This window comes from Scyliorhinus torazame, chromosome 13, assembly GCF_047496885.1.
Source record: "Scyliorhinus torazame isolate Kashiwa2021f chromosome 13, sScyTor2.1, whole genome shotgun sequence".
NCBI classification, from domain to species: Eukaryota; Metazoa; Chordata; class Chondrichthyes; order Carcharhiniformes; family Scyliorhinidae; genus Scyliorhinus; species Scyliorhinus torazame.
The window spans coordinates 21,573,572-21,597,898 of record NC_092719.1 but is presented as its reverse complement, the minus strand read 5'-3'; the positions used below and the strand labels follow the sequence as shown (position 1 = coordinate 21,597,898).

Sequence of the window (24,327 nt, the reverse complement as noted above, 5' to 3'; positions counted from 1 at the left end):
CAAGTAACAACGCACCATCATGGTGTGATAGGTTTATAACATGGTACTCCCTTTCATTATGTAATTGAATCCCTTGTAGTATTGGCGATATTCTGCAGCATCGTGCAGACTATCCGCATGAGAAAATGGCGAAGGAGAGCCTACCACTCTCGCACCCCGGTATACAGGATGAGAGCCCTTATTTTCGGTTTTCACCAGGCCCCCGAACCCCTTGATCTACAATAAAGGACATTCGTTCGGCGTCATTTTGTGAATAAAGACAACTGAGAGATTGTACAACTCTGAGCTTGACCGCCAAGCCAGAGGGAAATGTGAATGATGCTCTTATTTTTGTATTGTATGAAAGTTAGTATGATTGGATGTTTAAGTGAGTGTAGTTTATCGAAGATAGTTAGAGGTACTGTTTTTTTTTTCATATATTGCACTGCATGTCCCTGTTGTGACATAGCGCCACTTAGAATTGTCAGTTAAAAATTTATTGCATAGTTATGGTCAGTGTAGAGGCCATGGAAGAGTGCTCGCTGGGTCAGAAAGTGAAGACAACGCAGTTATGTGATCCTTCACGCGTTAGGGATCACAAGGAGGGTGTGTAGCCACCTGGGTTGGCCACTTCCCGACTTAAAATGGAGATCTGCAAAGAATGCAGGGAAATTCAGTCAAGCCAGGAAAAACTAGCAGGTGCAAAGTTTCCTGTGTATTACAACTTGCAGAAACCCAGACAGCACTGAAACTAGCAACCATCCGCATATTAATGAGCGATCCCCGGGAACAATTGAAACATTTAAGGTAAATAAGGCCAAGCCAGACTCCTCAGCGCCAGCAGGAGCCAAGACAAAGGAAGGCCAACGGATACTCAGGAACAGCCCAGCGATCAGGGAACGGCTCCAGTATTGGAGAAATCGATCCAAGTGATCAGAACCTAGTCCAATCACTTGGAACCAGATATGGGGTCCGCTCCGAACGGCGCGAAGCCCCTGGGGACTATAAAGTAGAGTCCCCAAGTTCAATTTGTTCTTCTTGGCAGTCACTCAGCAGCTCGAAACAACCCTTGACAGTGACCTGCCTAGTAGCTGCACCAACCAAGTAAGTCTCCAGTCAACACACGCTACGAGATAGGCGCTCCTAGCTACCAGTCCATACCAGCTTTTGAATCCTGCAGACTCAGAATCGAATGAAAGGCCAGTTATTCCCCTGACTTGGTGGGCCGGTTCCGAAGCTAAGTATAGGCCTTTTAGTGATAGAGATAGTCTAGTAAGTAGAGTTTTATGCATGAGTAGTGATTGACTGTGTGTAATAAATGTGTTTTGATTTGAAACTTACTAACTGGTGTATTGAGTTATTGATCAGCACTTGAACTTGAACCTCGTGGCGGTATCATAATGATACCTGGCGACTTTATTAGAGCAAAGGTTATAGAAACAGAGCAAATTAAGTAAAGACACAATGGGCAACATTTAAGAGCCAACCAAAGTTAGCAACAAACCGTGGAGAATAACCGTTACTGGGCGATTTGGTTAACCATTTCTGCTATGCGGGGAAGCGGGTACGCATCGAGTTGCGTAGAACGGTTTACGGTCTGACTATAGTCCACCACCATTCATTGCTTTTCCCCAGACCGGACTACCAATACTTGTGCTCTCCAGGGGCTCTTGCTAGCCTCTATGGCCCCTTCGTTTAGTAACCGCTGAACCTCTGACTTGATGAAAGCCATATCTTGGGCACTGTGCCGCCGACTCCTGGTGGCGACGGGCTTACAGTCGGGAGTGAGGTTCGCGAAGAGGGGGGTTGGTGCAACATTAAGTGTCGTCAGGCTAGTGGGGGCAGGGGTCCGCCGATCTTCAGTGTCAGGCTTCGGTGGCTACACTGAAAGTCCAGACCGAGCAGCAGGGGGGCGCAGAGGCGAGGGAGGATATAAAGTTTGAAACGGGCGTATTCGGCGCCCTCGATTGCGAGGTTTGCGACACAATACCCCGTGATTTGGACCGAGTGGGACCCGGACGCGAGGGCGATAGTTTGGGAGGCGGTATAGGTGCGCAAGGAGCAGCATCTTACCGTTTCTGGGTGAATAAAGCTCTCCGTGCTCCCGGAGTCGAAAAGGCAGGGGGTGTCGCGCCCGTTGATTTGGACCTGCATCATGGAGTTCCACAAGCGATTTGGCCATGATTGATCAAGAGTGATCGCTCCCCCCCAGTGGCGAGTGTGGTCACGAATGGACGGGGATCGGCATATTTTCGGCTCCATAGAGGGACAAGGCAGGGATGTCCTCTGTCCCCATTACTGTTTGCACTGGCGATTGAGCCCCTGGCGATAGCGCTGAGAGGTTCCAAGAGATGGAGGGGAATACTTAGGGGAGGAGAAGAACACCGGGTATCTTTATATGCGGATGATCTGCTACTGTATGTGGCGGATCCAGCGGAGGGGATGCCAGAAATAATGCGGATACTTGGGGAGTTTGGGGATTTTTCAGGGTATAAATTGAACATGGGGAAGAGTGAGCTGTTTGTGGTGCATCCAGGGGAGCAGAGTAGAGAAATAGAAGACCTACCGTTGAGGAAGGTAACAAGAGACTTTCGTTACCTGGGGATCCAGATAGCTAAGAATTGGGGCACATTGCACAGGCTAAATTTGACGCGGTTGGTGGAACAGATGGAGGAAGATTTCAAGAGATGGGATATGGTAGCATTGTCAATGGCAGGGAGGGTGCAGGCGGTTAAGATGGTGGTCCTCCCGAGATTCCTCTTTGTGTTTCAGTGTCTCCCGGTGGTGATCACGAAGGCTTTTTTCAAAAGGATAGAAAAGAGTATCATGGGTTTTGTTTGGGCCGGGAAGACTCCGAGAGTGAGGAAGGGATTCTTACAGCGTAGTAGGGATAGGGGGGGGCTGGCACTACCGAGCCTAAGTGAGTATTATTGGGCCGCTAGTATTTCAATGGTGAGTAAGTGGATGGGAGAGGAGGAAGGAGCGGCGTGGAAGAGATTAGAGAGGGCGTCCTGTAGGGGGACCAGCCTGCAGGCTATGGTGACAGCCCCATTGCCATTCTCACCAAGGAACTATACCACGAGTCCGGTGGTGGTAGCTACACTGAAGATTTGGGGACAGTGGAGACGACATAGGGGAAAGACCGGAGCACTGGGGGGGTCCCCGATAAGAAACAACCATAGGTTTGCCCCGGGGGGAATGGATGGAGGATATGGAATGTGGCAAAGAGCAGGTATAACGCAATTGAAAGATCTATTTGTGGATGGGAAGTTTGCGAGTCTGGGAGCGCTGACCGAGAAATATGGGTTGCCCCAAGGGAATGCATTCAGGTACATGCAATTGAGGGCTTTTGCGAGGCAACAGGTGAGGGAATTCCCGCAGCTCCCGACACAAGAGGTGCAGGACAGAGTCATCTCAAAGAAATGGGTGGGGGACGGTAAGGTGTCGGATATATATAGGGAAATGAGAGACGAAGGGGAGACTATGATGGACGAACTAAAAGGGAAATGGGAAGAAGAGCTAGGGGAGGAGATTGAGGAGGGGATGTGGGCAGATGCCCTAAACAGGGTAAACTCGTCGTCCTCGTGCGCCAGGCTAAGCCTGATTCAGTTTAAGGTATTACACAGGGCACATATGACTGGAACACGGCTCAGTAAATTTTTTGGGGTGGAGGATAGGTGTGCGAGGTGCTCGAGAAGCCCAGCGAATCGTACCCATATGTTTTGGTCATGCCCGGCACTACAGGGGTTTTGGATGGGGGTGACAAAGGTGCTTTCGAAAGTAGTAGGAGTCCGGGTCGAACCAAGCTGGGGGTTGGCTATATTTGGGGTTGCACAAGAGCCGGGAGTGCAGGAGGCGAAAGAGGCCGATGTTTTGGCCTTTGCGTCCCTAGTAGCCCGGCGCAGAATATTGCTAATGTGGAAAGAAGCCAAGCCCCCGGGGTGGAGACCTGGATAAATGATATGGCGGGGTTCATAAAGTTAGAGCGGATTAAGTTCGTCCTAAGGGGGTCGGCTCAAGGGTTTACTAGGCGGTGGCAACCGTTCGTCGAATATCTTGCGGAAAGATAGATAGGGGAGAACAAAGAAGGCAGCAGCAGCGGCCCAGGACTTTGGGGGGGGGGGGGGGGGGGGGGGGGGAGGTGTGGCCTGAGACAAGGCAGTTGCCAATTAGGGCTAGTTTTTATTTTTTGTTATTTAATATTTATTTATTTGTTGTTTTTGTTTAAATTTAAAAAGGTCATTATTATCTGTATTGTTACAATGTTGTGTAACGGATGCACAATGTACTGTGTTGGTTGACCAAAGATTTTCAATAAAATATTATTTAAAAAAAAAAGAGTGATCGCTCCCAGTTGCGGGTAGTCAGAGTCCTCAGTTGAGTCGAACTCACAAAATGGCCACTCGGAGTCACAAAATGACCGCCGCCGTCGGTTGCACGTGTCGGATTTTGAAGATGGCCACTGCCAAGATGGCCATCCCCATGACTCGCACGAGGCCGATGACGCGTCAGAAGGGGGCGTGTCAGGCAGGCGCGCAGCCGCAGTGCAGGGCCTGTGGGCCCGGGAGCTGGAATTTTGGGCCCGATGAGACTTTTGTTTCTGGACTTTGTGCCCAGCTAGGCAGACCTTTGCGAAATGTCTCTTCTTTCCGCAGTCATTGCAGATAGCGGAGCGGGCTGGGCAACGCTGACGTGGATGCTGGCCTTGCCCACAGAAATAGCAGTGTGCCCTCGGTGTGAGCGGGTTGCCACACGGCGCAGGCCTGTAGCGTGGCCAAGTCTGGAGGGGATCGCGAGGGGTTTGCAAGGTCCGCAGACTACGTGCGGAGATTATGGTGGGCCACTTCCAGAGACGAGGCGAGCGTTACCGTGTCTTGGAGGTCCTTTGCTCCGTCTTCGAGGAGTCGCTGCCTGATGTATGTGGTTCGTATACCGGACACGAAAACATCTCGAATGAGCAAGTTCATATGGACTTCTGCCGTCACCTCCTTGTGGTCGCAGTTCCTAGCGAGCGCGCTGAGTCTCTCCACGTACTCGTCCAACGTTTCCCCGGAGCGCTGCCGGCAGGTCGAGACCAAATGCCGGGCGTGTACCTCGTTTATTGGCTTAACAAAGCGCTTCTGCAGGATTTCAACCGCTGTTTCGTACGTGGTGTCCTTTTCGATCACGGAGGAGAGTCTGTGGCCCACCCGGGCATGTAGCAAGCTCAGCTTGCGAGGTCCGTCGACTGGAGCGTCTGAGGAGTTCAGGTAGGCCTCAAAACACCGGAGCCAGTATTTTAAAATTTCAGCGGCCTCCGGCGACTGAGCATCCAAATTGAGCTTCTTCGGCTTTAGACCGCTGCCCACCTTGAAGTAATCTGCTAATTAAATTGAGATACCCTCAATTACAACTCGAGAGAGATGATTGATAATACAAAGGCTTTAATTAGCAGAGAACCACACAGCTACCGAGAAGTGTGCTCACTGCACACTGAACATTACCTTATATATGGCTCCCTGGGTGGCGGAGTCCCCCAGGTTCCAAACCCGGTCTTAAAGGGGTCATGACATTAAAAGGTACAGTTATTCATCACACGAATGCAACTAAAGGCGCTGCACAAAATGCACCGACCTGAACCCAAATGAACAGGTTCTTCCCGAAGGTGGAGGACAAATGTGAACGGGTGAATTGCCCCGCTGCCCCCTCCCCGGCCAACGTGCGAAAATGACCCCGGGAAAAAGATGGTGCTGGCAAAACAGCATGTCAGCTGGCGGCACAGATGTTCACACCCACCCACCCGCCCGGCCGTCTCTACCCTCCACCCCAATGAAACCTGCCCACGGTTTCAGTCGGTTTTCTCAATGTCTATCACTTGTATTTACTGATCAGACATAATCCCGCAGTCCAAAAGCCAGTGGCTGGCGCGCATTTGTCTATTATTTTATCTACTGAGGAGAAATACTTTGACCATGAAGTTAGCCCTCTGGGAAACAGCGAGTCTGCATGTTTACATTGGCCGCCTCCTTGGGGGGGGGGGGGGGGGGGGGTTGATCTTTATTTTTGATTGTCAATCTAAAATGTTGGAAGTGAAAATGAAAGCAGATTTCTTTATCAGGGTGAAACCTGAAGAGGATATCCGCAGAGAAATAAACCGTTGTTGTTCACTCTGCCCCTCCCCCCCACACTCCGGCTGGTGGAAAAGGTACGTTAACGAAATTAAACTCTCCGAATAACGAGGGGGGGGGGGGGGGGGGGGGGGGGTCAGGTTTTGTTTCGCGGGGGTCTATTTTGCTTCAAGGTGAATATTTAACGCGAACCATCGGCTCTTCGACGTCTCACAAGTTGGCTTCACTTCTGCAATTCCCGCCCCGACAGCAAGGAGCGGAGGCCAAAATGGCCCCGAGCCGCCCTGCTCCTTCCGAGCCTCCCCGCCCCTTCCCGGGACCCCCGAGCCTCCCAGGGTCGGGATTCACTCCGCGTTCCCCCGCCTCACACCGATTTAATGCCGGGGGCCGCGAGCCGTCGGACAGAAAGCCCGCCCTTTCCCCCAGTTGAAGGGAATTAACGGCCACTTCCGCACCCCCCCCCCCCCCCCCCCCCGCGCCCCCCGGCCAAACAGCCAAAATCAGAGAGAAACATTTAAATACGGGACAGTTGGCCATCTTTCAAGATACTTTCCTAATTCAATTTCTTTTTAAAAAAATATATTTTATTAAATATATTTTATTAAAGTTTTCAAACAATTTTTTTCCTTTACAAATCAAAAAAAAAAGGTAACATGATAACTGCAATATAACATTGTTTAACTAACATGGTAAGCTAACCAAATAACACGAAGTAATACTCCCCCCCTCCCCCTCCCCCTCCAAAAACCCAAACAATTTACCCCCCCCTCCCTCCCCCTGAGTTGCTTCTGCTGGCCATCTATCTTCCCTCTAACGTTCCGCTAGGTAGTCGAGGAACGGTTGCCACCATCTGGTGAACCCTTGAGCCGATTCTCTCAGCGCAAACTTCATCTGCTCTAGTTTTATGAACCCCGCCATATTGTTTATCCAGGCCTCCAGTCCGGGGGGTTTCGCTTCCTTCCACATGAGTAAAATCCTACGCCGGGCTACTAGGGACGCAAAGGCCACGACATCGGCCTCTTTTGCCTCCTGCACTCCCGGCTCATCCGCTACTCCAAATATAGCTAACCCCCAGCCTGGCTTGACCCGGACCTTCACCACCTTCGAGATCACTCCCGTCACTCCCCTCCAATACCCCTCCAGTGCCGGACACAACCAAAACATATGTGTGTGGTTCGCCGGGCTTCCCCCACACCTCCCACACTTGTCCTCCACTCCGAAGAACCTGCTCAATCTTGCTCCCGTTATGTGTGCTCTATGCAGCACCTTAAATTGGATCAGGCTAAGCCTGGCACACGAGGAAGAGGAATTTACCCTGCTTAGGGCATCAGCCCACAAACCCTCCTCAATCTCCTCCCCGAGCTCTTCTTCCCATTTTCCTTTCAGTTCGCCCACCAACTCCTCCCCCTCTTCTCTCATCTCCCGGTATATCTCTGACACTTTGCCCTCCCCGACCCACACCCCCGAAAGCACCCTGTCCTGGATCCCTTGTGTCGGGAGCAGCGGAAATTCCCTCACCAGTTGTTTCGTGAACGCTCTCACCTGCATATATCTAAAGAAATTTCCCCGGGGCAGCTCATACTTTTCCTCAAGCGCTCCCAAGCTCGCAAACGTCCCGTCTATAAATAAATCTCCCACTCTCCTGATTCCTACCCGGTGCCAGCTCTGGAATCCTCCGTCCAGCCTCCCTGGGGCAAACCTATGGTTGTTCCTGATCAGGGACCACACCGAGGCTCCCAGCACACCCCTCTGTCGCCTCCATTGCCCCCAGATACTTCATGTTGCCGCCACCACTGGGTTTGTGGTAAATTTTTTGGGGGAGAGCGGTAGTGGCGCCGTCACCAGCGCTTTTAAACTCGTCCCTTTGCAGGACTTCATCTCCAACCTTTTCCACGCCGCTCCCTCTCCCTCTATCATCCATTTACGAATCATCGCCACATTGGCGGCCCAGTAGTAGTCGCCCAAATTCGGCAACGCCAGTCCCCCTCTGTCTCTGCTACGTTGTAGGAACCCCCTCCTTACCCTCGGGGCCTTCCCTGCCCACACGAAGCTCGTGATGCTCCTATCTATTTTTTTAAAGAAGGCCTTAGTGATCAGTATAGGGAGACATTGGAACACAAATAGGAACCTCGGGAGGACCATCCACTTAATTGCCTGCAATCTGCCCGCCAGTGACAGCGGCTGCATGTCCCACCTTTTGAAATCCTCTTCCATTTGTTCCACCAGCCGTGTCAGATTGAGTCTGTGTAAGGTTCCCCAGCTCCTGGCTATCTGAATCCCCAGGTATCGGAAGTTTCTTTCCACTCTCCTTAGCGGTAGGCCATCTATCCCTCTACTCTGGTCCCCAGGGTGTATCATAAAAAGCTCACTCTTTCCCATGTTAAGCCTATATCCCGAGAAATCTCCAAACTCCCTCAATATCTGCATGACCTCTGTCATCCCCCCCACTGGGTCTGTCACAGACAGCAGTAGGTCATCCGCATAGAGCGACACTCGGTGTTCCTCTCCCCCTCTAATCACCCCTCTCCATTTTCTGGAGTCTCTCAGCGCTATGGCCAGTGGTTCAATTGCCAGCGCGAACAGTAATGGGGACAACGGGTATCCCTGTCTTGTTCTCCTGTGTAGTCGAAAATACTCCGACCTTTGCCGACCTGTGACCACACTTGCCGTTGGGGCCCCATAGAGGAGTTTAACCCAGCTGACAAACCCGTCCCCGAACCCGAACCTCCTCAGCACCTCCCATAGATACTCCCACTCCACCCTATCAAATGCCTTCTCTGCATCCATTGCCGCCACTATCTCTGCCTCCCCCTCTGCTGGGGGCATCATTATCACCCCTAATAGCCGTCGCACGTTGACATTTAGTTGTCTCCCCTTTACGAACCCTGTCTGGTCTTCGTGCACCACCCCCGGGACACAATCCTCTATCCTCGAAGCCAGCACCTTTGCTAGCAACTTGGCGTCCACATTTAGCAGTGAGATAGGCCTATAGGACCCGCACTGCAGCGGATCTTTATCCCGCTTCAGGATTAGCGATATCGTCGCCTCCGACATTGTCGGGGGTAGGGTCCCCCCTTCTCTGGCCTCGTTAAAGTTCCTTACCAGCAGCGGGGCCAACAAGTCCACATATTTTCTATAGAATTCCACCGGGAACCCATCTGGTCCCGGGGCCTTCCCTGCCTGCATGTTCCCCAGCCCCTTGGTAACCTCATCCACCCCAATCGGCGCCCCCAGGCCTTCCACCTCCTGCTCCTCCACCCTCGGGAACCTTAATTGGTCCAAAAACTGCCGCATCTCCTCTTTTCCCTCTGGGGGTTGGGACCTATATAGTCTCTCGTAAAAGGTCTTAAACACCTCGTTTATCTTCCCTGCTCTCCGCACCGTAGCTCCCATTTCATCCCTAATTCCCCCTATCTCACTTGCCGCTGTCCTCTTTCGCAACTGATGGGCCAACAGGCGACTCGCCTTTTCCCCATATTCATATCTCATCCCCTGTGCCTTCCTCCACTGTGCCTCCGCCCTCCTTGTGGTCAACAGGTCGAACTCCGTCTGGAGTCGTCGCCTCTCCCTGTATAGTCCTTCATCCGGGGCCTCCGCATATTCTTTATCTACTCTCAAAATCTCCCCCAGTAGTCTTTCCCTTTCCTTGGCCTCTATTTTCCCCTTGTGGGCCCTGATGGAGATCAGCTCTCCTCTGACCACCGCCTTTAGTGCTTCCCATACTACTCCCACTCGGACCTACCCGTCGTCATTGGCCTCCAGGTACCTTTCGATACATCCCCGCACCCTTACGCAGACTCCCTCATCCGCCAGTAATCCCACATCCAGTCGCCAGAGTGAACGCTGCTCCCTCTCCTCTCCTAGTTCCAGTTCCACCCAGTGTGGGGCGTGATCTGAAACAGCTACGGCTGAGTACTCAGTTCCTTCCACCCTCGAGATCAGTGACCTTCCCAAAACAAAGAAATCTATCCGGGAGTATACCTTGTGAACATGGGAGAAGAAGGAGAACTCTTTGGCCATCGGCCTAACAAATCGCCATGGATCCACTTGATCCATAAACCCCCTAAGCACCTTGGCCGCTGCCGGCCTTCTTCTGGTCGTAGATCTAGATCTTTCTAACCCTGGGTCCAGCATGGTGTTGAAGTCCCCCCCCATTATCAGGCTTCCTACCTCCAGGTCCGGGATAAGTCCCAGCATCCTCTTCATAAATCCCGCATCATCCCAATTCGGGGCATATACGTTAACCAACACGACCTCCATTCCCTGCAGCCTGCCACTCACCATCACATATCTGCCTCCGCTGTCTGCTACAATGTTCCTAGCTTCGAATGACACCCGTTTCCCCACCAGTATGGCCACCCCTCTGTTCTTTGCATCCAGCCCTGAGTGGAACACCTGTCCCACCCATCCTTTCCTGAACCTAACTTGGTCCGCCACCTTCAGGTGCGTCTCCTGAAGCATGGCCACGTCTGCCCTTAGTCCTTTCAAGTGCGCGAACACCCGGGCCCTTTTAATCGGCCCATTTAGGCCTCTCACGTTCCACGTGATCAGCCGAACTGGGGGGCTGCCTGCCCCCCTGTCGACTAGCCATCACCCTGTCTAGGCCAGTCCCACGTCCCGGTTCCGCGCACCCACCCGTTCCCCAGGCGGCGCATTCCCGCCCCGCCCACCTTTTCTTTTACCAGTTCCTCTTCGATCTCTGCAGCAGCAACCCAGTTACCCCCCCCTGCTAGATCCCCATCTAGCTTGATTACTCCCCCCATATTGCTTCCGAAAGTCAGCTGACTTCAACTGACCCCGGCTTCTCCCGCTCTCTCCTTGACCCCCCCGTGTGGGGAACTCCAATCTACCTTGCGCCTATCTTCCCGCCATCATCTTTCTGGCGTGGGAACAAGAACAATAAGCCCCGTGTTGTCTAGAGCCGTCCCGCCCCTCGTGGCGCAGCTCCCTCTGCCGCCCCACTCCCATTCCCCATCCCCCGCCTATGTCTCTTCTTCCCCCCCCCACCAGCGCCCACATTTCTCAGTGTCCCCCCCCCCTCCCCAATTTACATCTCGATATACATCAGCATTGTCGTTTCCCCTCCAACATCAGTCCCTCAGTTCTGATCCAGTTTCTCGTTTTTAATGAAGGTCCATGCTTCTTCCGCCATTTCGAAGTAGTGATGCCTCTCCTGGTGCGTGACCCACAGTCGCGCCGGCTGCAACATCCCGAACTTCACCTTGTGTAGCACCTCCTTGGCTCGATTAAAACTCGCCCTCCTTCTCGCCACCTCCGCACTCCAATCCTGGTACACCCGTACCACCGCATTCTCCCATCTACTACTTCGTACCTTTTTGGCCCATCTCAGAACCACCTCTCTGTCCTTGAAGCGATGAAATCGCACGATCGTCATCCTAGGTGGTTCTCCCGCCTTTGGTCTCCTCGCAGGGACCCGATGGGCCCCTTCCACTTCCAAGGGGCCCGAGGGGGCCTCAGCTCCCATTAGCGAGCGTAGCATCGTGCTCACGTAAGCCCCGCCGTCCGCTCCTTCCACTCCCTCAGGGAGACCCAGGATCCGAAGGTTCTTTCTCCGTGATCTGTTTTCTAGGACTTCAATCCTTTCAATGCACTTTTTGTGGAGCGCCTCGTGCGTCTGCATTTTGACGGCCAGGCCCAGGATCTCGTCCTCGTTGTCCGTCACCTTCTGCTCCACCATGCGGAGCTCCATCTCCTGGGTCATTTGTGTCTCCTTAAGCCCCTCAATTGCTTGTAGCATCGGGGCCAGTACCTCCTTCTTAAGCAGCTCCACACACCGTCTCAAAAATTCATCTTGGTCCGGCCCCCATGTCGCCTGGGCTCCCTCCGCCGCCATCTTGCTCCTTTTTCCTTCTGCCCCTGTCCTCGAGGATTCTTCGCGATCTGGCCGCCGCCGCCGATATTTTTCTTTTTCGTTGGGGGGGACTGTGGTAGTATGTATTGGGGGTCATGTGGGACTGGAAGCCCTAATGTCATTGGCTGACAGATCCCGGGTCCTGGTTGGCCGTTGACCTCTAGCTCCGCCCTGAAGGCGGAGTATAAGAAGCCGGAGTCTTGCCCCGCAGGCCTGTTTACTATCGAGCTGCGGGGGAACAGACACGCTGAATAAAGCCTCATCGACTTCACTCTATTCGTCTCACGGAGTCTTTGTGCGCTACAATTTATTAAGCGTGCCTAAAAAGGACTATGGAACTCAGGATCATTCCGGAATGCCTGAGGATCAGCCCCCACGCAGTGAACGCGGCAGCAGCCTTCAAGCACTGGCAGACTTGCTTCGAGGCCTACCTCAGAACGGCCACCGGCCGGGTCACAGAAGACCAAAAACTGCAGGTCCTGCACTCGAGGGTGAGCACAGAGATTTTCTCCCTCATCGAAGACGCGGAGGATTTCCAGACGGCGTTCGCAGCACTGAAAAGTCTTTATGTCCGCCCAGTTAACCAAATCTACGCTCGCTACCAGCTCGCGACGAGACGGCAAGCTCCCGGAGAATCGATGGACGAATTCTACGCCGCGCTGCTGATTTTGGGACGAGCCTGCAGCTGCCCGTCGGTGAACGCAAACAAACACACGGACATGTTAATGCGCGATGCTTTTGTGGCAGGTATGCAATCCTCCCAAATCCGCCAAAGACTTCTAGAAAAAGAGTCACTAGGACTCTCAGAGGCACGGGCCCTAGCAGCCTCCCTAGACGTGGCCGCGCGTAATACCCGCGCCTACGGCCCCGACCGCGCGGCAGCCCATTGGGCCCCGTACGTACCCGTCGCGGCAAACCCCCTACCCCCCCCCCCCCCCCGGACACCCCACAGGCTTGCGCAGTCCAAACGCCGAGTCGCACCGGGGGCGCCCGCTGTTATTTCTGCGGCCAGGCGAACCACCCCCGACAGCGCTGCCCGGCCCGCGCAGCTATCTGCAAAAGCTGCGGGAAAAAGGGCCACTATGCGGTTGTGTGCCGGTCCCGCGAGGTCGCCGCTGTCCCGGGAGAACAGGGAGCCCTGCAAGCCGTTTACGCACCCCAACCCCCCCAGCACGCCATGTACGACCCGCAGGCGCAGACCCTCTGGGTCCCGACCACCGGGAGAACAGGGAGCCCTGCACGCCGCTTACGCTCCCCAACCCCCCTCCCCGCAGCCCATGTATGACCCGCCGCCGGCGCTACCGCTCTGGGTCCCGGCCAACACTCTCCACGGAGAGGAGGGAGTTTTGCGCGTCCCTAACGTTCCCCTAACCCCCACCCCGCGCCCCACGCCTGACCCGCCGGCGCCACCTACTTGGGCCCCGACCACCGCTGTCCCCGGTGAGGGAGCTCCGCGCGGTCCTAGCGCTCACGGTCCTAGCGCTCGCGGTCCTAGCGCTCCCCAGCGCACCATGTGCGACCCACAGACGCCGCCATTTTGGGTCCCGGCCACCACGAGGGGAGGAGGGGCGCCGCCATCTTGTGACCCCCCAGCCACGTGCGATGTATGGGGGCGGCCATTTTCTCCATCCCCGACGCCATCTTGGACGGCAACAACGGACCCCACTCCACTACTACAACCACGTCTCGCTTCAATTACGCTCGATCAAGCTCGGCCCCGGACACTCCAGACGACGACGACAACGGTGCTAATAAACGGCCACGAGACGCCATGCCTAGTCGACTCCGGGAGCACGGAGAGCTTTATACACCCCAACACGGTAAGACGCTGTTCCTTGACCACCTATCCCAGCGCACAAAAGATTTCCCTAGCTGCAGGATCCCACTCCGTACAGATCCAGGGATTCTGCATAGTTACCCTAACGGTGCAGGGGTAGGGAGTTCAAAAACTACAAACTAAACGTCCTTCCCCAACTCTGTGCCCCCACTTTGCTGGGATTAGATTTCCAATGCAATCTACAGAGCCTTACGTTCAAATTCGGCGGCCCAATACCCCCACTCACTATCTGCGGCCTCGCAACCCTCAAGGTGCAACCCCCGTCCTTGTTTGCGAACCTCACCCCGGATTGCAAACCCGTCGCCACTAGGAGCAGATGGTACAGCGCCCAGGACCGGACCTTCATTCGGTCCGAAGTCCAGCGGCTACTAAAGGAGGGCATAATCCAGGCCAGCAATAGTCCCTGGAGAGCGCAGGTGGTAGTAGTGAAGACAGGGGAGAAACAAAGGATGGTCATTGACTATAGCCAGACCATCAACAGGTACACACAACTAGACGTGTACCCTCTCCCCCGCATATCCGACATGGTCAACCGGATTGCCCAATATAAAGTCTTCTCCACCGTGGACCTCAAGTCCGCCTACCATCAGCTCCCCATCCGCCCAAGTGACCGCAAGTACACAGCCTTCGAGGCAGACGAGCGATTATACCATTTCCTACGGGTCCCTTTTGGCGTCACAAACGGGGTCTCGGTCTTCCAACGGGAGATGGACCGAATGGTTGATCAACATGGGTTGCGGGTCACGTTCCCATATCTCGACAATGTAACCATCTGCGGCCACGATCAGCAGGACCACGACGCCAACCTCCAAAAATTCCTCCAGACCGCCAAAGCCTTGAACCTCACGTACAACGAGGACAAGTGCGTTTTTAGCACCGATCGGCTAGCCATTCTGGGCTACGTAGTGCGCAATGGGATAATAGGCCCCGACCCCGAACGTATGCGCGCACTCATGGAATTTCCCCTCCCGCACTGCCCAAAAGCCCTGAAACGCTGCCTGGGGTTCTTTTCATACTACGCCCAGGGGGTCCCCCAGTACGCAGACAAGGCCCGCCCCCTAATACAGACCACGACCTTCCCTCTGTCGACAGAGGCTTGCCAGGCCTTCAGCCGCATCAAAGCGGATATCGCAAAGGCCACGATGCGCGCCATCGACGAGTCCCTCCCCTTCCAGGTCGAGAGCGACGCCTCCGACGTAGCTCTAGCGGCCACCCTTAACCAAGCGGGCAGACCCGTGGCCTTTTTCTCCCGGACCCTCCACGCCTCAGAAATCCGCCACTCTTCAGTAGAAAAGGAAGCCCAAGCCATAGTGGAAGCTGTGCGACATTGGAGGCATTACCTGGCCGGCAGGAGATTCACTCTCCTCACTGACCAACGCTCGGTAGCCTTCATGTTCGATAATGCACAGCGGGGCAAAATCAAAAACGACAAGATCTTAAGGTGGAGGATTGAGCTCTCCACCTTCAACTATGAGATTTTGTATCGTCCTGGAAAGCTGAACGAGCCGTCCGATGCCCTATCCCGCGGCACATGTGCCAACGCACAAATTAACCGCCTCCAAACCCTCCACGAGGACCTCTGCCACCCGGGGGTCACTCGGTTTTACCACTTCATCAAGTCCCGCAATCTCCCATACTCTTTAGAGGAGGTCCGTACAGTCACAAGGGACTGCCTCATCTGCGCGGAATGCAAGCCGCATTTTTTCAGGCCGGATGGAGCGCACCTGATTCCCGCCCCTTTGAACGCCTCAGTCTCGATTTCAAAGGGCCCCTCCCCTCCACCGACCGCAATGCATATTTTCTTAATGTGGTGGACGAATACTCCCGCTTCCCTTTTGCCATTCCCTGTTCTGACATGACCGCGGCCACAGTCATTAAAGCCCTGAACAGCATCTTCACACTGTTCGGTTACCCCGCATACATCCACAGCGACAGGGGGTCCTCTTTCATGAGTGACGAGCTGCGCCAGTTCCTGCTCAGCAAGGGCATAGCCTCAAGCAGGACGACCAGCTACAACCCCCGGGGGAACGGGCAAGTAGAGAGGGAGAACGGCACGGTCTGGAAGGCCGTCCTACTGGCCCTACGGTCCAGGGACCTCCCAGTTTCACGGTGGCAGGAGGTCCTCCCGGACGCTCTCCACTCCATCCGGTCGTTATTATGTACGAGCACTAATCAAACGCCTCATGAGCGTCTCCTTGTTTTCCCTAGGAGGTCCTCCTCTGGAACGTCGCTGCCGACCTGGCTGGCGGCCCCAGGACCCATCCTGCTCCGAAAGCATGTGCGGGCACATAAGGCGGACCCGTTGGTCGAAAGGGTTCACCTCCTCCACGCGAACCCCCAGTACGCCTACGTGGAGTACCCCGACGGCCGACAGGACACGGTCTCCCTGCGGGATCTGGCGCCCGCCGGCAACACGCACACACCCCCGACGCCATCAACCCAACCCCCTCCCTTCCTGCCACCGCCGCACCCCGCGACCGCCCCCTTCCCAGGAGGATCGGTTCCCCTCCCCTCAGCACCGACCAAGAATAAAGCCCAAGCTGAAACCGTAAGGCTCCTGGAGGCGACAACACCGGTACAAGCACCACCACCACCGGGGCTGAGGCGATCGACACGGACGACCAGACCACCCGACCGACTCGTGGCGTCGATCTAAAACTAAATATGGACTTTCACAAGAACATTTTGCTTTCTTCCTATACCCTCTGTAAATAGTTGCAACAGGACAAAATTGTACAATACTGTATTGCCATGTGAATGTTTTTTTTCCTCCCAGGACCAGCCCTGTAAACCCTTACCACCATACGAAGCATCACCCCACCGGGTTCATTTTTGACAAGGGGTAAATGTGGTAGTATGTATTGGGGGTCATGTGGGACTGGAAGCCCTAATGTCATTGGCTGACAGATCCCGGGTCCTGGTTGGCCGTTGACCTCTAGCTCCGCCCTGAAGGCGGAGTATAAGAAGCCGGAGTCTTGCCCCGCAGGCCAGTTTACTAGCGAGCTGCGGGGGAACAGACACGCTTAATAAAGCCTCATCGACTTCACTCTATTCGTCTCACGGAGTCTTTGTGCGCTACAGGGACTCCCTGTTGTCTCACCCCACACCGGGTTTCGTCCCGAAAAAATTCCCCGTTGGGGCTCTTAAAAGAGCCCGAAGGTCCTTTCGAGCTGGAGCCGCCGAAACGTGCGGCTTAGCTGGTCATCGCCGCAACCGGAAGTCTCCCAATTCAATTTCAACTATCATTGGGCACCACTGCTAGGGAGCACCACAGAGGCTAGAAGGAAGTGATGATGTGGAGATGCTGGCGTTGGACTGGGGTGGGCACAGTAAGAATTCTTACAACACCAGGTTAAAGTCCAACAGGTTTGTTTTGAATCACTAGCTTTCGGAGTGTCAAATCCCAAATTTCTTTACCCGTCAGTCTGGCCTCAATAAAAGTCGAGATGGATTTGCAGGTACAGCATTAGTTATTTTATTTAGCTTGCAAGCTTTCCTCAATTCTCAGGAGCACAAAGCACATCCTGCTTCGTACACTTCTGGAATCAAGTGAGGCTGTAGAACAAAGGAGTCTGTACTGATACATTCAAATGGCATCAAGTTTCACATACACGATTCCCATAGGTCATCCTAATTCCCTCCTGACCTGTTGATATATTCTGATTGGCTCACTTCCAATCCCTTCCTCTGGCCCCTATTACCCAGCATACTTTTCTCCTCCTTTGGTGGACACACCTCTTCCTTGCTTTGCCATGCGGTCTGAAATCCTTTGTCTGTGAACTCACCAGAATGAGACTGGCCTATCTCTACATTACAGTAACTAATATCTCTCAAGTAACTATTTTATATCACATTCGTCAGGAGCACTGCTCCTTTCCCATGTTAGTGACGAGGAGGGTTCCACAAAGTCAAAGATGCAAGACGATACTTTGAATGCGAGGCTTTGCAGGTAATTAAGTCTTTACAGGTCCATACGGTGCAACTGGAGAGAGGGATAATCACAGGTTAAAGAGGTGTGAATTGTCTCAAACCAGGACAGTTGGTGGGATTTCACAAGCCCAGGCCAGGTGGTGGGGGGGTGACTGTAATGAGACAATAATCCTGGTTGAGGCCGCCCTCATGCATGTGGAACTTGGCTATCAGTTTCTGTTCAGCGATTCTGCATTGTCGCGCGTCCTGAAGGCCGCCTTGGAGAACACTTACCCAAACATCAGAGCCTGAATGCTCTTGACTGCTAAAGTGTTCCCTGACTGGAAGAGAACATTCCTGCCTGACGATTGTCGTGCGATGTCCGTTCATCTGTTGTCGCAATGTCTGTATGTACCACGCCTCGTGACATCCTTTCCTGCAGCGCATGAGGTAGACAACGCTGGCCGAGTGGCACGAGTATGTACCGCGTACCTGGTGGGTGGTGGTCTCACGTTATTATGGGTCAGAGTTTAGAGAACCCCAAAGTGTATCATGGACTTCACGTGACCCACAACATTTAATAGATTTTGGTTATGGGGAGCAGAAGGGCCCACTCTACAGGTGTGATGCAACAGAGATCTAAAGTACTTTTAAGACAAAACAATGTTTATTATATGAATCCAGTTAACATTTCATAAACACAGAGTAAACATCTTAGCAACTAGCAACTCTAATACTCCCCCCAAAGAATACAGTACTCTATAAGTAACCCTTAATCTTTCCTAGCAACATTCGTAAGACAAATACCCTCTTTAACAAAAGCAGCAGGTTTAAATTGTCTACTGAGAGCAGTGATCACTTTTAAATTAGCAAGTGATCTGAAGACATTCCTTTTCATGCAGAGAGATCAAAATTACACCTTGTTTAGCTGGATGCAGCTCCAACTCTGAAAACGTTTACGAAACACACACTGTCGCTACCAGCTCAAAAACGAAAGTAAAAGCAGACAGACCGCCCCGCTCCACCCACACCCTGACATCACTGCAGCTATTTGACAAACACCCATTTCTTAAAGTTACAGCCCCTACAGCTATTTGATAAACACCCATTTCTTAAAGGTACTCTCACATGACACCTCCCCACAAGAAAAAAAATATGGTTTCATTTTTCACCTTTTAATTTTCCTTCAAGAAATATTTTCAGTGAATATACGTTTTTTTTAACAAAACAAGCAAACATTTATAATAACATAGTCCATTTTAGTTCTTCTTCCTCCAGCTGGAATCTCTTTTGATTGACAGTCACTTTGGACAAGAAGGTCTCTGCACGATCCATCCATTTCTCTCCGCCTCAGCATTTCTCTTTAAAGTCAGATACTTTAGTTCAATCTGATCACAGAGCCCCTTGTAATTCTCCAACACAGGAACATTGATTAACACAGCCTTCAGGCAGTCAAATGCCTGTTGACACTCCGCTGTCCACTTAAATGTACTATGCTTCTTTAGCAAGTCTGTCAGTGGAGCAACCACGCTGCTAGAATTTGGCACAAATTTGGGTAGAATCCACTCATGCCAAGAAATTGCATTATTTCCCTTCGTGTCGACGGTATTGGAAACTCCCCAATAACTTTTGTTTTCACACCTCGTGGGACCATTCGACCCTGTCCGATTGTATGGCCAAGGAAAGTGACTTGGGCTTTCCAAATTCGTTTTTGGCTAGGTTTACCACCAAACCCGCCTCCTGAAGACAATCGAATAACTCCATCAGATGCTGAAAATGTTCCTTCCATGTCTGACTGAAAATTACCAGATCGTCAATGTATACCGCAGAATTGGGTAATCCTGAAACAACTTTGTTCGTTAACTGTTGAAATATGGCTGGGGCGTTTTTCATGCTAAATGGCATAACTTTGAATTGATATATACCATCTGGAGTCACAAAAGCTGAAATCTCCTTCGCCCTTTCGGATAAAGGCACCTGCCTGTAACCTTTAAGTAAATCCAGTTTGGAAATAAAAGCTGATTGTCCCACCTTCTCGATGCAATCCTCCAAACGTGGGATAGGATGAGTACGTTCTTGTAACTGCATTAACCTTTCTATAGTCTACACACAAGCATTGGGTACCATCCGGTTTTGGTACCATCACTATGGGTGAGCTCCATTTGCTGCAACCCACTTCAATTATGCCATTTTTAAGCATACTTTCAATCTCTTTGTTAACCTGTGCCAATTTTAAAGGGTTAAGTCTATATGGATGTTGTTTAATTGAAACAGCATTTCCCACATCTACATCATGTATAGCCATTTTAGTGCTTCCCAACTTATCTCCAGAAACTTGCCCATGTGATATCAATAACTCTTTGAGGTGAGTTTGTTTTTCCTCTGGAATGTAACTCAACAATTTATCCCAATTTTTAAGAACATCCTCGTTTTCCAATTTAATTTGAGGGATGTCAAATTCAAAGTCATCTGCATTTGGTTCTTCACTTTGAGTTAGAATCATTAAAACCTCCTCCTTTTGCTCTCCTTCTCTTTCAAAGTACCTTTTAAGCATATTCACATGATACACTCAGTGAGTTTTTCTTCTATCTGGCGTTCTTACCCATAATTCACCTCACTTAATTTACTTTCAATCTGATAAGGGCCATAAAACCTTGCTTTTAAAGGTTCACCTATGACTGGTAACAATACTAAAACTTTATCTCCACTGGCAAAACTACAAACTTTTGCTTTCTTGTCCGCTACCCGTTTCATCACATTTTGTGCAACTTTTAAATGGTGTCTAGTCAATTCACCTGCTCTATTTAATAGTTCCGTAAGATTTGACACGTAATCCAATAATGTAAGTTCCGACGAGACAACACCAGCACCAGACCCACTCGCGTATTGCCCCTGTAATTGTTTCTCCGGCACCCAAATGTATATCTACCTCCCCAGTCCTGTCCCCCCACCCCCCACACCCACAAACAGATGGCTACTTGTGTGTCAAAAATAATATTGCCGTGTCGAGGGTGGTAGGATCCAGGGTCAGACCGGCCTGGGGGCTCGCAATATTTGGGGTGGCAGAGGAGCCGGGAGTGCAGGAGGCGAAAGAGGCCGGAATTCTGGCCTTTGCGTCCCTGGTAGCCCGGCGAAGGATTCTCCTTCAGTGGAAAGATGTGAAGCCCCCAAGCGTGGAATCCTGGATCAGCGATATGGCAGGGTTCATTAAATTGGAGAGGGTGAAATTCGCCTTGAGAGGGTCGGTACAAGGGTTCTTTAGGCGGTGGCAACCGTTCTTAGACTTTCTGGCAGACGATAGACATTGGTCAGTGGCAGCAGAAGCTCGGGGGGGGGGGGGGGGGTTACTTTATTTTTGTTTATGTTATTTACACTGGAGGGTTTGAGGGGGTGTATACACCTGTTGTGTTAAGTCGGGGTGTTAATGTTAATTTATTACTTATGTACGGGGGGGAGGGGTTTGGGGGGTTGCTTTTTTAGATTGTGTTTTGTACTTAACCCTGTTGGGTTCTTTTTTCTTTCTCATTTTGTTATTGATATTTTATGAAAACTTTAATAAAAATTATTTTTAAAAAAAAAAATAATATTGCCAATTGTACAGAATTGCTGCTGTTGAGCTGGTGCATAATATCCAACCAGTTATTTTATTTTATGTTCTTTTTGTGGTATGTTTGTGTGTGCTCTTCTCTTCTATATATATATATATATATATTATTCTGTGTACATAACGGTAAATATACTTTGTTAAAAAATCAATTAAAAACATTTATAACAAAAGTTCCGACTACTCACTCACCAATTTTTCCTTAATCAATTTAAGTGATCTTCTTACCTCATGACCAAAAATTAGTTCAAAAGGACTGAATTTGGTTGACTCATTAGGTGCGTCTCTAAGTGCAAACAGTACGAATGGAATTCCTTTGTCCCAATCCTCTGGATAATCGTGACAATAAGCCCTCAGCATTGTCTTTAAAGTCTGATGCCACCTTTCTGATGCTCCGTGCGATTCTGGATGGTACACAGTTGATTTAAATTGTTTTATTCCCAAGCTATCCATAATTTCTTTGAATAACCTTGAGGTAAAATTTGATCCTTGATCTGATTGTATTTCTGTGGGTAGTCCATATCTAGTAAAGAATTTAAGTAACTCCTCCACAATCATTTTAGCTATAATATTATGTACTGAAATGGCCTCTGGAAACCTAGTAGACACATCCATTGTAGTCAAAAGATATCAATTCCCACTTTTCGTTTGAGGAAGCGGTCCTACGCAATCAATTAAGGCCCGTGTAAAAGGTTCCTCAAATGCTGGAATGGGTATTGAGGGCGCTGATTTTATCACTGCTTGAGGTTTCCCTATCACTTGACATGTGTGACATGATCGACAAAATTTAACTACATTTTTATGTAGTCCAGGCCAATAAAATTGTTTTTAATAGAATTTACAGTGCAGAAGAAGGCTATTTGGCCCATCGAGTCTGCACAGGCTCTTGGAAAGAGCACCCCACCCAAGGTCCACACCTCCACCCAGTAACCCCACCCAACACATAAGGGCAATTTTGGACACTAAGGGCAATTTAGCATGGCCATTCCACCTAACCTGCACATCTTTGGACTGTGGGAGGAAACCGGAGCACCCGGAGGAAACCCACGCACACACAGGGAGAATGTGCAGACACCGCACAGACAGTGACCCAAGCCGGGAATCGAACCTGGGACCCTGGAGCTGTGAAGCAATTGTGCTGTCCACAATGCTACCGTGCTGCCCACGGATTTTAGCTTGAGTTTTCCTTACTCCCAAATGACCTCCCATTGGAACCTCATGTGCTACTCGCAACACCTCCTTTCTATTCCCTACCGGCAATACCACTTAATGAACTTCTGCCCACGTTCCATCCGCCTGCATATGTAAAGGTCTCCATTTTCTCATCAAGACATCATTTTTACGGTAATAACATTCTGGTATGCACGCAGATTCCTCTTCCGTGTATGCTTTCTGATGCATCTGTTTTATTTCTATATCTTTCTGTTGTAATTCCGCCAATTTTCCTAAACTAAAAATATCTGCCTCATCCAACCACCTGATCAAAAATCGTTTTGGATAATTGAACTTCAACTTTATCTTCACTCTTTGATTTCTCTTGTCTTAACCTGTGACTTTGCGACCTTGTTACTACACAATCCGGAAATATCCCAGGATATTCGTCCTGCAACACTTAAGTTCTCTGATTTTCCACTGGCTTATCAACCATAGTAGGCATCACGCCCATCTGCGATCCAGCTATATCATTACCCAAGATAAACTGTATTCCTCGACAAGATAATTTCTCTATTAGTCCTCCTACCACTTCACCACTCTTCACTGGACTTTCCAACCGTACCTTATATAATGGAACACTACTCTTATCACCCTGAATTCCACATATTACCACCTTTTCTGGCAATATTCTTCCCAAACCACATAACTCCTCATCTCTTACCATTAAAGATTGACGAGCTCCCGTGTCCCTTAAAATTGTGACTTCTTTACCTGTTCCTTCTGGTACACATGAGTAAACTTTACCCACACAAATAAATTCTTTAAAAGAGATCTGGCATCTTCTTATCAATCACCTCTTGATCAGGCTGTACAATCTTTTGCACCTTCTTCCCTTCACTTGGGATTTCCTTTACCACTTTAACAAACCCCACTGTCTTATCCTGTTTTACCATATCAGCCTTTCCCGGGCTTGTCTTCAACCACCAACATTGTGACTTCACATGGCCTAGTTTATTGCAGTGAAAACATTTGAAACTTTTCATTTCTCCTCCACCCTCCTGGATTTCTTTTTTAATCTGAGGTATACTCTCCTTATTATCCCCCATCAGATCTCCTTTACCTCTATCACTTGAGTATTTCTCTTTTCCCCAGTTTCTATCCCTCACAGGCTGAAACTGATGTCGGAAACCAAGCTTTAATTTATGAACTAATCTATAATAATCTGCCATTTTGTTGCTAACCTCACAGTTTTAACCCTCTGCTCTTCCTCATGAGTTCTCACTACATCAGGAATTGGATTTTTAAACTCCTCCAAAAGCATAATTTCTCTGAGAGCTTCATACGTTTGGTCTATTTTCAAAGCCCTTATCCACCTATCAAAATTACTCTGTTTGATCCTTTCAAACTCCATGTATGTTTGACCAAATTCTTTCCTTAAATTCCTAAACCTTTGTAGGCTTCAGGCACTAGTTCATATGCACCCAAGATGGATTTTTTTCACCTCCTCATACATCACAAATACCTCCTCTGGTAGTGATGCAAACATTTCACTAGCTCTACCTTCCAGCTTTGTTTGAATCAGTAATACCCACGTGTCCGGTGGCCATTTCATTTGTTTAGCCACCTTCTGAAATGAAATGAAAAAGGCTTCTACCTCCTTCTCATCAAACCTTAGCAATGCTTGGACATATTTGAATAGATCCCCACCAAGGCTTTGACTATGACGCTCTTTCTCTTTATCCTCATCACTATCCTCCAACTGTACGTTTCCCTTTACATCCGCCAATTTTAACTGACTGTCATGTTTCATGGCCATCTTCTGAAGTTCAAACTCTCTTTTTCCCTTTCCTCGCTCTCTTTTTCT

The 24,327-nt window shown here is 50.7% G+C and overlaps 1 protein-coding gene across 2 annotated transcripts in view; it reads left to right on the top strand.

Annotated features, from left to right (window-relative positions):
- Positions 1-6,027: 6,027 nt before the first annotated feature.
- The window catches only part of LOC140387886 (protein NLRC3-like), a 98,775-nt gene continuing 80,475 nt past the window's right edge, over positions 6,028-24,327 (top strand). The window contains exon 1 of one of the 2 annotated variants that reach the window (XM_072471172.1): positions 6,028-6,163. The gene's annotated coding sequence lies outside the window, so the exon portion shown is untranslated. The remainder of the gene's footprint in view (positions 6,164-24,327) is intronic. The other variant, XM_072471170.1, reaches the window with a different exon arrangement.